The sequence below is a fragment of the Lutra lutra genome, chromosome 5 (assembly GCF_902655055.1).
Source record: "Lutra lutra chromosome 5, mLutLut1.2, whole genome shotgun sequence".
NCBI classification, from domain to species: domain Eukaryota; kingdom Metazoa; phylum Chordata; class Mammalia; order Carnivora; family Mustelidae; genus Lutra; species Lutra lutra.
The window spans coordinates 145,616,320-145,630,326 of record NC_062282.1 but is presented as its reverse complement, the minus strand read 5'-3'; the positions used below and the strand labels follow the sequence as shown (position 1 = coordinate 145,630,326).

The window sequence follows — 14,007 nt, the reverse complement described above, 5'->3', positions numbered from 1 at the left end:
AGGAATAACCAGGAAAAAAAATTAAGAAAATGGTAATAGGTATATATGTGTCAATGATCACTTTAATGCAAATGGAATAAGTGCTCCAAATCAAAAGACACAGAGTAGCTAAATAGATAAAAACAAAACAAAACAAAACAAAAAAAGAACAAAAATCAAGAACCAACTATATGCTTTCCACAAGAGACTAACTTCAGAACTAAAGACATATACAGTCTGAGAGTGAAGGTATGGAAAAATATATCCCATCTAAAAGGAAGAAGAAGAAAAAGGCTGAGTTAACAATAGACTTTAAAACTAAAACTATTAACAAGAGACAAAGAGTACTAGGTAATGATAGAATAATGAATCCAACAAGATGATATAACAATTGTAAATATCTGTGCACTTAACACAAAAGGATCTCAATATATAAAGTAAATATTAACAGTTAATAAAAAGAAATTGACAGTAATGCAATAATAGTAGGGACTTTAAACACCCCATTTATATAATGGATAAATCATCTAGATAAAAAATCAGTAAGTAAACAATGGCACTGAATTACACATTAGACTAGATAGACTAAAAAGGTATATACAAAACATCCCACCCCAAATTACCCTAATACACATCCTTTTCAAGTTCCCTTGGACTATTCTCCAAGATACATCACATTTTAAATTATTGAAATCATAAAACATATTCTCTTGCCACAAGGGTATGAAAATAGAAATCAATTTTAAGAAAAAGCAATGAACAAAACAAACAATTGGAGGCAAAACGGACAAACAAATGTTTGTTTCCCTTGGCCCAAAACAAATGGGCCACGGAAAAAATCAAAGTGGAAATTAAAAATCTCTAGAGACCAACTGAAAATGGAAACACAAAGTTTCCAGTCTTTGGAATGTGGCGAAAGCAATTCTAAATGGAAAAGTTATAGTGATATAAACCTACCTCAAAAATAAGGAAAAAAATCTCAAAAAATTATATAATATAATCTTTACCTAAAGGAATTAGTTAAAAAAAAAAAAAAGGACAAAATCCAAAGTTGGGAGAAGGAAGAAAATAATAAAGATCATAAAATGTATTAAGGAAACAATGGGAAAGATCAATAAAACTAAGACCTGGTTCTTTGAAAATATAAATAAAATTGATAAGTGTTCAGCCAGAGTTATCAAAATAAAAAGAGAACGCAAATAAAATTAGAAATAAACAAGTTAAAACTGACACCAAGAAATACAAATGTTTTAAGAGACTCTTGCAAAAAATTATGTATCAAAAACTGCAAAATCTATCCTTGCCAAACTATTCCAAAAATTTGAGAGTTTTCCAACTTTCTATTATGAGCCACCATTATCCTGAAATCAAAATCAGACAAAAAACAACAACAAAGTGAAAATTACAGAACAATATCCCTGATGAACATAGATACAAAAATCCTTTACAAAATATTAGCAAACCAAATCCAACAATACCTTAAGATGATCATCCACCATCATCAACTGGGATTTCTTCCAGGGATGCAAGGATGCTTCAGTATCTACAAATAAATCAACATATACATCACATTAACAAATAAAAAAATCATCTGATTATCTTAAAGGATGCAAAATAGGCATTTGACAAAATTAACATCCATTCATAATTTAAAAATCTCAACAAAGTGGGATTAGAGGGAACATAGTTCAACATAACAAAGGCCGCTTGTGAAAAACCCGCATCTAATATTGTATTCAATGGTGAAAATCTAGAAGCTTTTTAAGTTCAGGAACAAGGAAGGATGTCAATTCTTACCTTTTATTCAACATAGTGCTAGAAATCCTAGACGCCGCAATCAGACAAGAAACAAAAAGTGTCCTAACTCACAAAGAAGTTATACTGTGACTCTTCATAGATGACATATTACCTACAGAAAACCCTAAAGACTCCATCAAAAAAAAAAAATCAAAAAAAGTAACAAACGGGGCACCTGGGTGGCTCAGTGGGTTAAAGCCTCTGCCTTCGGCTCAGGTCGTGATCTCAGGGTCCTGGGATCGAGCCCCGCATCTGGCTCTCTGCTCAGCAAGGAGCCTGCTTCCTCCTCTCTCTCTGCCTGCCTCTCTGCCTACTTGGGATCTCTGTCTGTCAAATAAATGAATAAAATCTTTAAAAAAAAAAAGTAACAAACAAATTCAGTAAGGTTGCAGGAAACAAACCAATATACAGCATGTTACATTCTTATACACTGAAAATAAAGTAGCAAAAAGAAGAATTAAGAAAACCGTCCTATTTTAAATTGCATCATAAAGAACAAAAGACCTAGGAATAAATTTAACCAAAGAGATGAAAGACCTGTACCCTGAAAATGATAAGATCTGGAAGAAACAAGTCAAAGATTATACAAATAAATGGAAAAACATACTATACTCATGGATGGGAAGAACTGATATTGTTAAAATACCAAACAAGCTACAGATTTAACGCAGTCCCTAACACAATACCAATAGTATTTTTTCACAGACCTAGAACAAAAAATCCTAAAATTTATAGAGAAAGACAAGAGAATCTGAAGAGTCAAAGCAATCTTGAGGTAAAAGAATCTATTCCCAAATTTCAAACTGTATTATAAAGCATAGTAATCAAAACAGTATGGCGCGATACAAAGTAGGTATATAAATCAATGGAACAGAATAGAGAACCCAAAAATAAACCCATGCTTATAGGGTAACAATCTACAAAACAGGAGGCAGGAATATACTATACAAAAAGACAGTATTTAACAAATAGTGATGTGAGAACTGGATAGCTCCATACAGAAGAATGAAACTGGACCACTTTCGACACCATAGAAAAAAATAAACTCAAGTGGATTAAAGACCTAATTCTAAGACCTAAAACTCCTAGAAGAAAATGCAAGCAGTCACCTTCTGGTCACCGGCCTTAGCAATATATTTCTAAATCTTCATCTTCAGGCAAAAGAAACATAAAGCAAAAAGAAATTAGTGGAACTGCATCAAACCAAAGAGTTTTTCAAAGCAAAGATAACCATCAACAAAATGAAAAGACAACCTACTGAATGGAAGAAGATAATTGAAAATGATATCTCTAATAGGATGTCGATGTCCAAAATATTAAAAAAAAAAAAAAAAAAACTCCTACATTTCCAAAGGAAATAAAAAGAAATTTAAAAATGGGAAGCGGACTCAAATAGATTATTTTCCAAGGAAGATTTAGAGATAGCCAAGAGACAAATGAAAAGATGCTCAATATCACTCATCATTAGAAAAATGCAAATCAAAACTACAATGTGATATCACCTCACAGCTGTCAGTGTAGCTAGTATCAAAAGACAATAAATGGTAAGTGTTGGTGAGGATATGGAGAAAAGGGAACTCTCATGCACTGTTCGTGGAAATGTAAAACTGGAACAGCCACTGTGGAAAACATCACGGAGGTTCTCCAAAAATTAAAAATAGAAATACCACATGACCCTGTAATTCCGCTTCTGGATATTTACCAAAAGAAACTGAGCTTGCTAATTCAAAAATATGTACACACCTCTATGTTTCTTGCAGCATTATTTACAATAGCCACAAATAAAGCAACCCAAGTGTCCACTGATAGGTGAATGGATAAAGACGTTGTAGTATGGAAAGGAATGCAATATTACTAATGGAATATTACTTAGTCATAGGAATAAATAAAATCTTGCCATTTCCAGCATCACAGATGGACCTAGACAGTATTATGCTAAGTGGAATAAATCAGACAGAAAAGGTCAAATACTATTATCATCTCACTTATATGTCCAATTTAAAAAGCAAAACAGACAACAAAGATAGAAACAGACTCTTAACTATAGAGAACAAAGTAGTGGTTGCCAGAAGGGAAGAAAGAGAGGATTAGGGAAATAGATAAAGGATATTAAAAGGTACAAACTTAGAGTTATAAAATAAATAATTCCTGGGCGTTTGAAGTACAGCATAGGAAATAGTCAATAATATTGTAGTCATTTTGTATGGTGACAAATGGTAACGAAACTTACAGAGATCATTTCATAATAGATACACATGTTGAATTACTACATTGTATACCTGAAACTAATATAATACTGCTTATCAACTATATTTTGATTAAAAATTTAAAAATACAAATAGAGAAGAAGAAGAACCACTGCCTATATTAAAGAGAAAGCATAACCCTAAAACTTGTCTTTTCAGACAGAAAAAGTGCTATGTCTACTCAGAGAGCTTGATACTTAGAAGAGCTTGAAGTCTGCAGGAGCAAAGATTTAATGAGTTTTCATTCCCAATATATTTCTGGGTACAGTATTTACTGTAGAATTGACTCAATAAATTTATTTCAAGTATCATATTATAATGTTATATCGACTATGCAATTTCCCTTTTTAAAATATTTAACCAGACCCTTAAAAATCCTTTACATTGACTTTCTGACTTACGCACAATACAATGGTTAGAAGAACACCTTCAATGGCATCAAGAAACAATGTGAAAAATCCAAAATGTAAGACATTTTATTAGACAACTAGTTGGGTCTCTTCAAAACTCTATAATAGTCCTAAGAAGGTATTTTTAAAAGAAACAAAAATTATAACAATAATAGGATATGATCAAGAGATTTTACATGAAATCGAATACGGCATAAATGTTAGATGATATCAGGGAATTATTGGTCTGTATGATAAAGGTAGTAAGTGGTACTTAACATAAAGTCATTACTTCTTATGATCCCATGCTGAAGTACATAAGATGAATGCTATGATTTTTTAACTCACTATAAAATTACTTTAGCAAACAGTAGATGAAGAAAACATGCCAAAGCTAACAACTGCTAAATCCAGTTTTGGATATACTGTTATTCATTATATAATTATTTTTGAATGTTTGAAAAGTTATAACTTTTATAATTTATTATAATATTATAAAGTTATAATGTTATTATAAAGTTATAAGAGAAAAAAAGAATTATGGTGGAGTAGGAAATACTTTTTCCCAATCTACATCAATTTATGAATTAAAATGGTTTAATAGAAGTCTCAAAATTCCTAATCGAGGGAACAGTAAACACTTCCTAAAAATCCTATCACCTTGATACATAAATTTCAGCTTTGATATGATACATTCTCTGATAGCATTTTTATGTGTTTTGTGCATTCATTACCTTCCTCTTCAAGAAAGTCTTCTAAGAAAGAAGAAAGAGAAGAAAGAAAAAAGGAAGGGGAGAAATGGGGAAGGGAAAGTAAATAACAGAAGGAAGGAGATAATGAAAGAAGACAGGCAGACAGGGAAGCAGGCTGAGAAGCTGGATTATACTTGCTTGGATGCAATTAAACTTTCCCATCAGGTAAAGTTTCCTTCAAGGTCCTTGCTTGAGTGCTTACATAGAAATTGACTCCAAAAGACGTAAGTCTCCTATGAAGGGCATGTATTTTCTGAGTATAATCTATGATTTCAGAGATGTCCCAGTGGTATCTTAGTACTAAGAAATTAATCACAGCATTTATTATGATAGATTTCATGGAATTGTTTTACATTTTTTGTTTTTGTTTGTTTTCTTGTGGCTGTCAATGTTGTTGTTTAAACAGTTCAAAAGCTGGTCGTCAATGGTTATTGCCTTTTAAAACTTTGTCCAAAAAGCTGGGGAAATGATGGATTAAATCAAAGAGGCAAATTTAGGTGTAAAACTTCCTGAACCTTAAATATACTATAAGATGTAGTGGTTTCCAAATTTATTTTGGAATAAAACTTAAAAAAATACTATATTGAGAAAGTTGTATTCTATGTAACATTCTGAGAAATGCTGCTTCCAATTTTTATTCCAGCTCAGGGACCATAAAATGAAAACCATCATAATGAGAGTCCCTCTGTAAACCAGAGCCCGAGACAACCTTCATTATATAGATAAATATACTATAGGAACTTAGGGAGCATGAATGAAAAACTAATTATTATGAAACTGGTAAGGCAGAAGTAATCAATCCAAGGATGCAATGACTTGCTTACTGCCATAGGCAACTTGGAATTTATGCTTTTTGGCATTCTTTATTGAACCATGGAGAAAAAAATTCTTAACTGACGAACTAGGAGACTGTAGTTCCCAATTAATAAAGGACTGTCTGATCAGTTGTTAACTCCACCATAGTTACGAGTTCATGCCTGAGTTAGAATGGATGCCTAGTTTTGTGTGAGTGCTCTACACCATATAGTTTTGGCAAGATGGTCCCAAAGATATGGGGCAGAGGTCAGGACATACCACAGTTCAGTGGGTGACAGAAATGGATACTGAGGCTGGATACTGAGATCACTGATGGAACAACAGAGAAGAGACCATAAATAGAAGAGAAGGAGTGAGACATCTTTCTCACTGTGCCAAAGAATGGAACGTGAAGGAAGGGGAGGCATGTATTAGAAGAAATACATCAAGTAAACCACTACTATGAAGATGAAGTGTGCTTGAGGACAGGTAAATATATAGGACCAGGGGACTGAATCCATGAAATCTGGGAAGAAAGGAAAGCAAGCCCTGAGTTGTGGCATTCTCACCACTTCTTGACCTTGTTGTGGTATCCGTGTTGTGCCTCAGCCTTGTTAAAAAGGACCGGCATTCTAAGTATCCTACTCCTGTGGCAGTCTTCACCGACAGTTACATGAACTGGTGTCCAAGGAGTTTAGAGCAGCAGTTCTTTTTTTTTTTTTTAAAGATTTTATTTATTTATCTGACAGAGATTACAAGCAGGCAGAGAGGCAGGCAGAGAGAGAGAGGGGGAAGCAGGCTCCCCGCTGAGCAGAGAGCCTGATGTGGGGCTCGATCCCAGGACCCTGAGATCATGACCTGAGCCGAAGGCAGAGGCTTTAACCCGCTGAGGCACCCAGGCACCCCTAGAGCAGCAGTTCTACTAGATTCACTGACATAGTGTATTTTTTTTTATGAGCTGTCTTCAAATGACTATGTCATCTCACTCCTAGCTGATTTGTGTTATCATTCTGTATTATTAATATTGGCATCTAAGATTCTAGATATACTAGCCACTCATCTGGTTTCATACTGTCAGCTTACAGGTTTATGCTCATATTATTATCTTGTTCTCCCGTCATGGGTTGTGTACTATTATTAAGCCTTTGCTCTTTGCAGCCACAGGTCCGGGGTCTTGGCTGCTCATTATATGAAGGTGAAACTTTTGCAACTGGAAATGAGACACTTTAAATATGCTTAACCCATTTTGATTCCTGATAGTGACACTTTATAGTACAATTTTGAGAGATTAAAAACCAGGTTGCATTATCCATTCTGGAAGTCCTAGCCTAAAGTAATTCTCAAGAGAAATGTGTCAAAGTGTTTTAAACTCCCATTTACATTCGTAGCATTTTTTTTTAACTGATAGGAGACAAAGTGAGCCATCTTCACTGCCTTTTTTCCATCCCTTACCTTTATTGGTTAGAAAAAATTTCCTTTGGGACGCCTGGGTGGCTCAGTGGGTTAAGCCTCTGCCTTCGGCTCAGGTCATGATCTCAGGGTCCTGGGATCCGCATCGGGCTCTCTGATCAGCAGGGAGCCTGCTTCCCCACTCTCTCTCTCTCTGCCTGCCTCTCTGGCTACTTGTGATCTCTGTCAAATAAATAAACAAAATCTCTAAAAAAAAGAAAGAAAGAAAGAAAGAAAGAAAGAAAGAAAGAAAGAAAGATTTTCCTTCTACCCTTCTAGGTTCTTTGAGTGGTCTAAAAATCAAACAAACCTAAGACAGATTCACAGGGAAAAAAGAAATTTTAATGACATGCACAGGGACCCTATGAAAATATGACTCAGTAAGAAGCTAAGCAACTGAGGCTTATATGCCATCTCGAGCTAAGGAATGGGACAGGACCCAGCCTTTAAATGGGAAGAGGGTAATTCACAAACATCACAAGAGCAGATGTTTGGTTATTGGTATTTCTCCTTCCAAAGATATAGGTCATTCAGGTTAAAAAGGTTTTTAACTAGCTCTCTCTCTGGGTGAGGCCCACTATCTCAATTATTTTAGGTATTTTGAGGGTCAAAATTCTTTCTTGAGTCTGGTGGGTCTTGATTTCCTCTAGTTCAAAACAGTCCACGTGGCAAAGGAGCATATTTTGGGGTGACATTCTGAATGCCTTCACCTTCAAAACTGTATTTCAAGCTTACAAAAGCATTTCTTTAATTTTCTTCTTTTTTTTTTTTTTGCATTTCTTTAATTTTCAAACAAAATGAAAAAAACCCACAAAAGACAGAAAAGAATGTATATATAAACTCCCAATTAGTTGCTGAAGAAAGCATGTTACCCCTATATGCATTTTATTCAGAAAGTAAAAAATCTGAATTTATAAACTGAGTTCACTCAAGCTTAAACTGCATTTGAGCTTCAAAAAGCTCACAGCATTTGGTTTTGCTTATAAATAGTGCTTGACACTTTCCAAATTCAATCAGCTTGGATTCTTGCAAAGTCACATTATAAGCAAAACTTGAGTCTATAAGTCTATTTTAAAATAGCCTAAGTATATTTTAGTGTGTGAGATTATATTTTCGCTTTGTTTTTTAAATTGTTACTTCATTTCAGGGAATAGATGAGTTCTTTTTTTTTTTTTTTTATCATGAGTATGGCTTTATTGGGTACTTGGGGGACTGGAGGTTTTGGTTTGATGCTTTTCAGTTTTTGGACTCTTTAATGACTTCATTTCAGTACTGAAATCAGAGAAACAATGAAATCAGTTTTTCTTGCCTTGTGTAAGCTAGAAATGCCTTGTTAAGTAGGTTTTACTTCCTGTATGGCTAAAAGTTCTATGAAGAGAATTTTTTGTTTACTTTTTTCTCTTAAAGACTCACAAGTGTTTAAAATATAGTAAGCAAACCTGATATATATTAAAAGCCAGGATAAAAAATACCCACTGTTTGTGAAAAGTTATTTTTGAAATGTCTTTTTCTTAAATCACATTTTGTCTCCGTCTAAGAGCCTGACTACAAGAAAAATAGAGTGCAAAAAGAGGGACAATCTCCTATTTATCTTTTTTTATTATAGTAATAATATACGTTTTACAGACAAACATTTAGAAAAGAGAGATCAGCAAAAACAAAACCATCTTCTATAATCTCCTCACTCAAAGGTAACTTTTATTAACAATTTTATGCATATCCTTACTGACTCCTCTCTATGCATATGAGATTAAAAATATAAAAATCACTTGAACAGTGCCAGCAGTGGTAGTACTCATCCTTATTATGGTTACATTTAGTACACTCCATTGTGGGCTGATCAACAATTCATATATTCATTTAACACATATTTGAATATCTATTATGTTTTAGGTACTATTCTTTGAGATGAGGAAAAAGCAATAGAAAAAGCAGGTAACAATCCTTATCCTTCTGGAGTTCACATTCCAGTGCAAGTAGACATCCAGTGTGTGTGTGTGTGTGTGTGTGTGTGTGCATGCATGTGTGTATGATAAATAAACAGATAAAGTAAATACAATAAACAGATAAACAGATAGTAGTCCAGTAAGTGCCATGAAGTGATAAGTGCTATGAAGAATCTAAAGCAATGTAGAACAGAGAAGCAACAGTAGATGGTAGGGAGATGTTATAATTTAAAATAAGTCAGTAGGGGAAGCACTGCTATCAAGGGAATATTTTAAAAGGCTTTAAAAAGGTTAAACACATGCACACACATACACACATGCACACGCACACACACACACACACACACACACACACGGCCTGGCAGAGCAGGGACAATTTGAGCAACAACATAAAGTAGTATTGGATTATAACCCAAAATATGCAATAAATCTCCATGAGCTCATACTGTTATCAATAAATATTGAGTGAAGAGAGTAAGCAAGTCTCCTTAACCGAAGAGTTCCAAATGATTTATGTAAATACTGTACCCTGAAGGAGGTAGATAATAACTCCACAAACTATAATAAAAAATAATAGCTGTGTGTGTTTTTGCTGAAAATATTTTTAATGAAAAATAAATTCATTGGTAATACAGAGAAAAATAAAAAGATAAGGGAAATAATCACACATAATTTTGGAGAAGAGCATTCCAGGAATCAGGTGAATGCCAAGCATGTCTAAGAAGAGCAGGAAAGCCAGTGTGGCAGAAGCAGAATAAGGAAGAAAGGAAAGAGCAGGAGATGAAGTTGAGTATAATAATGTAGGGATTTATGGTTACTAAAGGACTTGCACTATTTCAACTGAATATAACCATTTGCCACTGCAGAGTTACTGAACAGAGGATTAGCACATCCTGATTGGTAAAGTCCAATGTTCCCCTTGTATGCTGTGTTGAGAATGGATTACGTATGTAGGGGATGGTGAGATGGCTTGAGGAAATAAATGAGGAAATCAGTAAAGAAGCTGTTACAATAATCCAGGTGAGAAAAAATGAAGGCTTGAACCAGGGTGGTGGCAATACAGGTGACAGAAGTGCCTGAGGGCACATGTAAGAGAAAATGCAATTAAGATGGCTCCAAGGCTTTGGGAGGAAAAAGTTATCATTTATGTTAAGTTTAAGAGGTCCATTACACATCCAAATGTTGACAGTGAGTAGGCAGTGGAAGAAATGAGTCTGGAGTTCAGTGGAACCATCAGAGGAGAAACTGTATAATCGACAATACTTAATTGACAATCAAATGGGTGAATATAGTAGGGGAAAAAAAAGAGAAATGAGACTTAAGGGATAAGCAATAGCAAATTCCACAATTTAGAGGCTGTGCTGATGAGGGAAAAAATCTGGTAAAGAGCCTGAAAACATCAGTACATGAAGGAAGAGGGAAACCAACATGTGTGATGAACTAGAAACCAAGAGAATAAAGTATTTCATGCATGAAGTACTAAAAAAATGTTTTCAGTGCTACAAAAGATCCCTCCCCTTTCCTTCCCCTCGGTTCCCTTCCAGGTTAGACAACTGTTTAGCAACCTTGTAATCATTGGTAGGGTGACCACATGTGCAAGTTACCTGAGACAGTCCTGCTCTGCGCCCAGTTCCTCGGTGTCATAATCATTTGTGCTCCCTTTTCCTTTTCAAAGATGCCCAGGCTTGGAAACATGTTTCATTTTCAACCAAGCTATTGATCACCTTATAAGAACTGCTTCATGAAGTGATGTGACAGAAAAGCTAATTAAAATGAAATCAAATGATAAGGGAAGGTAGAATTAGAGAAACGAAATGGGCACCTTTTGGAAAGGATTTTGCTGTCAAGTAGAGCAGAAAAACCGAATGGTAGCTGAAAATGATTACAGGATCAATAGAAGGCTTTTTTAGGTGAGTGAAACGATAGTTTTTACCAAGCAAATTGGAATTATCTGGTGAGAGAGGAAAAAAAAAAAAGATGCAAAAGAGAAAGGAGAGATGCTGAAGTGCGAAGTTGAAAGGGGCTGTATCTGCTGCCTGAGTGGGATGCATGACCTCAGGTAGGAACACAAAAAAATCATCCCATACTAACAAGAAGAGAAACAAAATATACAGAGGCAAGTAAGTGAAGTTTGAAAAGTGCCAGAGTTATGTGTGAAGATCCACTAACTCATTTTAGGATGTGTACCAGAGGGCTGGGACCTGTACAAGCTTTTGCTGGAATGCAAATGCTGACAGGGCCATTTTTTCTTGGCCCCCCACCCCCTTCAACCTAGCTAGTCAGATGCTTGCAAGAGCCTGTTTTGGTTTTTTCCATCTAGCATGGAAAAATGGACCTGTGGACCTGTCCTTGCAGGTATACCTCCAAAATGGCTCCCACCCCAGTCAGGACCTGTCTTCCCCCGGAGTAACTACACTTTGTCAGCTCTGGCAGGCAGCTCCAGCTGAGATCTGCCCTCTCCAACACAGGTTCAGCTCTGGGGAAAGGGAGGTACCTCACCTACCAGCTCACTGCAAGCTGAAGTTGAGCCTCTCAGCCAGCCATTCTAGGGACAAGTTGTGGTCACTAGTGTATGCATATCATTTGCAGTCCAGCCACAACAGGAGGGTACACACAAGTAACAGAGGGCATGCCTGGGGTACTTGGTTCCGCTAATAGGAAGAGACTATGCTATTGGGTACCACAAGATATTTTTATTATTATTAATATTATTATTATTATTATTTTATGTTAGTCACCATAAAGTTTTTGATGTACCGTTCCAAGATTCATTGTTTACGTGAGTGAAATAAGTCAAGCGGAAAAAATCAATTACCATATTGTTTCACTTAGTTGTGGAACAGAAAATACTTTCTATGTAAGGCCACTCCTTTGAGAATAGAATGTGTAGGCAACTTACCTAGCCCCAAAGAAACACAATGAGTCAGACAAAATGAAGAGACCAAAAACTATGTTCCAAATGAAAAAAATAAGACAATTTCCGAGAAAAAAGAGATCAACAAAACAGGCAATCTACTTGATCAAGAGTTGAAGTTAATGGTCATGAAGGTGCTCATCAGACTTGAGGGGAGAGTAGATCGACTCAGTGAGAACTTCAACAAAGAGAAAGAAAATATTAAAATGAACCACTCAGACATCAAGAATATAATATCTAAAATGAGTGACACCTGAGTGGCTCAGTTGGTTATAATTGTGTGTCTTCTTCTCAGGTCATGATCCCAGGGTCCTGGGATTGAGTCCCACATGGGGCTCCTGCTCAGCAAGGAGTCTGCTGCTCCCTCTACCCTTCCTATCTGTTCATGCTCGCTCTCCCTCACTCAAATAAATAATTTTTTTTAAAAAAGAATACAGCTGAGTGAAATAAGTCAAGCAGAGAGAGTCAATTATCATATGGTTTCACTTATTTGTGGAGCATAACAAATAGCATGGAGGACAAGGGGAGATGGAGAGGAGAAGGGAGTTGAGGGAAATTGGAAGGGGAGGTGAACCATGAGAGACTATGGACTCTGAAAAACGATCTGAGAATTTTGAAGGGGTGGGGGGGTGGGAGGTTGGGGGCACCAGGTGGTGGGTATTGTAGAGGGCACGGATTGCATGGAGCACTGGGTGTGGTGCAAAAATAATGAATACTGTTATGCTGAAAAAATAAAAAATTAAAAAAAAAAAAAGAATACAGTACCTAAAATGAAAAATACCTCAGAGGGGAATCAATGACAGATTAGAGAATTCAGGAAAATGGATCAGTGATCTGGAATAAGTCTAGCAGAGAGCAACTAAGCTGAACTGCAGAAAGAAAAAAGAATTTTTTAAAAACAAGCGTATGTTAAGCAACCTCTCTAGCGACATTAAGCATACTAACATTTTCAATACAGGAATCCCAGGAGAGAGAAAGGGACAAAAACCTTATTTAAAAAAAGGAATAACTGATATGTTCCCTAACCTGAAGAAGGAAAAAAGATACACAGGTCCAGGAAGGGCTCCAAGAAAACTGAACTGAAGGAGGTCCACACCAAGCCATAAAATAACTAAAATGGCAAAACTAAACATAAAGAGAGGATCTTAAAAACAATATGAGAGAAGGAACAGTTGTGTAGTAGGTAAACATAAGTCCATTTTTCTGCAAAAACTTTGCAGGCCAGAAAGGAGGGCATGATATACTGAAAGTGTTAAAAAGAAAAAAAGGTATATCCAAGAACACCTTAGCCAGTCATGCTATCATTCAGAAAAAAAGGAGAGCTAAAAAGTTACTAAGAGAAACAAAAGTTAAAGGGGTTCATCACCACTAAGCCAGGCTTACAGGAAATACTAGACACTTCTTTAAGCGAAAAAGGCTAGAATAACTAGAAGAAAGAAAATTACAAAAGGAAAAAAAAAGCCACTAACAAAAAGCAAACATATGCTAAAGGTAGTAGATGTATCACTAATGAAGCTAGCAAGAAATTTAAAAGACAATGGTAGTAAAATCAACTTTATCTGCAGAAACTAGTCAAGGGTTACACAAAATAAAAAGAAAATATTATATCATTCACATATATATATACATATATACATATATATATATATATATATATATATACATACATATACATACATACACACACACACAATGTGGAGGGAGGAGTAAAAATGAAGTATTTTAGAATGTGTTTGAACT

At 35.4% G+C, this 14,007-nt stretch overlaps 2 long non-coding RNA genes across 2 annotated transcripts in view; one reads left to right on the top strand and one right to left on the bottom strand.

Moving 5' to 3' along the window:
* The window catches only part of LOC125100579 (uncharacterized), a 38,639-nt gene extending 26,512 nt beyond the window's left edge, over window positions 1-12,127 (bottom strand). The window contains exons 1-2 of the long non-coding RNA XR_007127602.1: window positions 12,092-12,127; window positions 1,458-1,522 (exon numbers count right to left, since the gene is read on the bottom strand). This is a non-coding gene — a long non-coding RNA (uncharacterized LOC125100579). The remainder of the gene's footprint in view (window positions 1-1,457; window positions 1,523-12,091) is intronic.
* LOC125100577 (uncharacterized) overlaps window positions 1-14,007 on the top strand; it is a 118,163-nt gene that overhangs the window by 48,677 nt on the left and 55,479 nt on the right. The window lies entirely within an intron of this gene.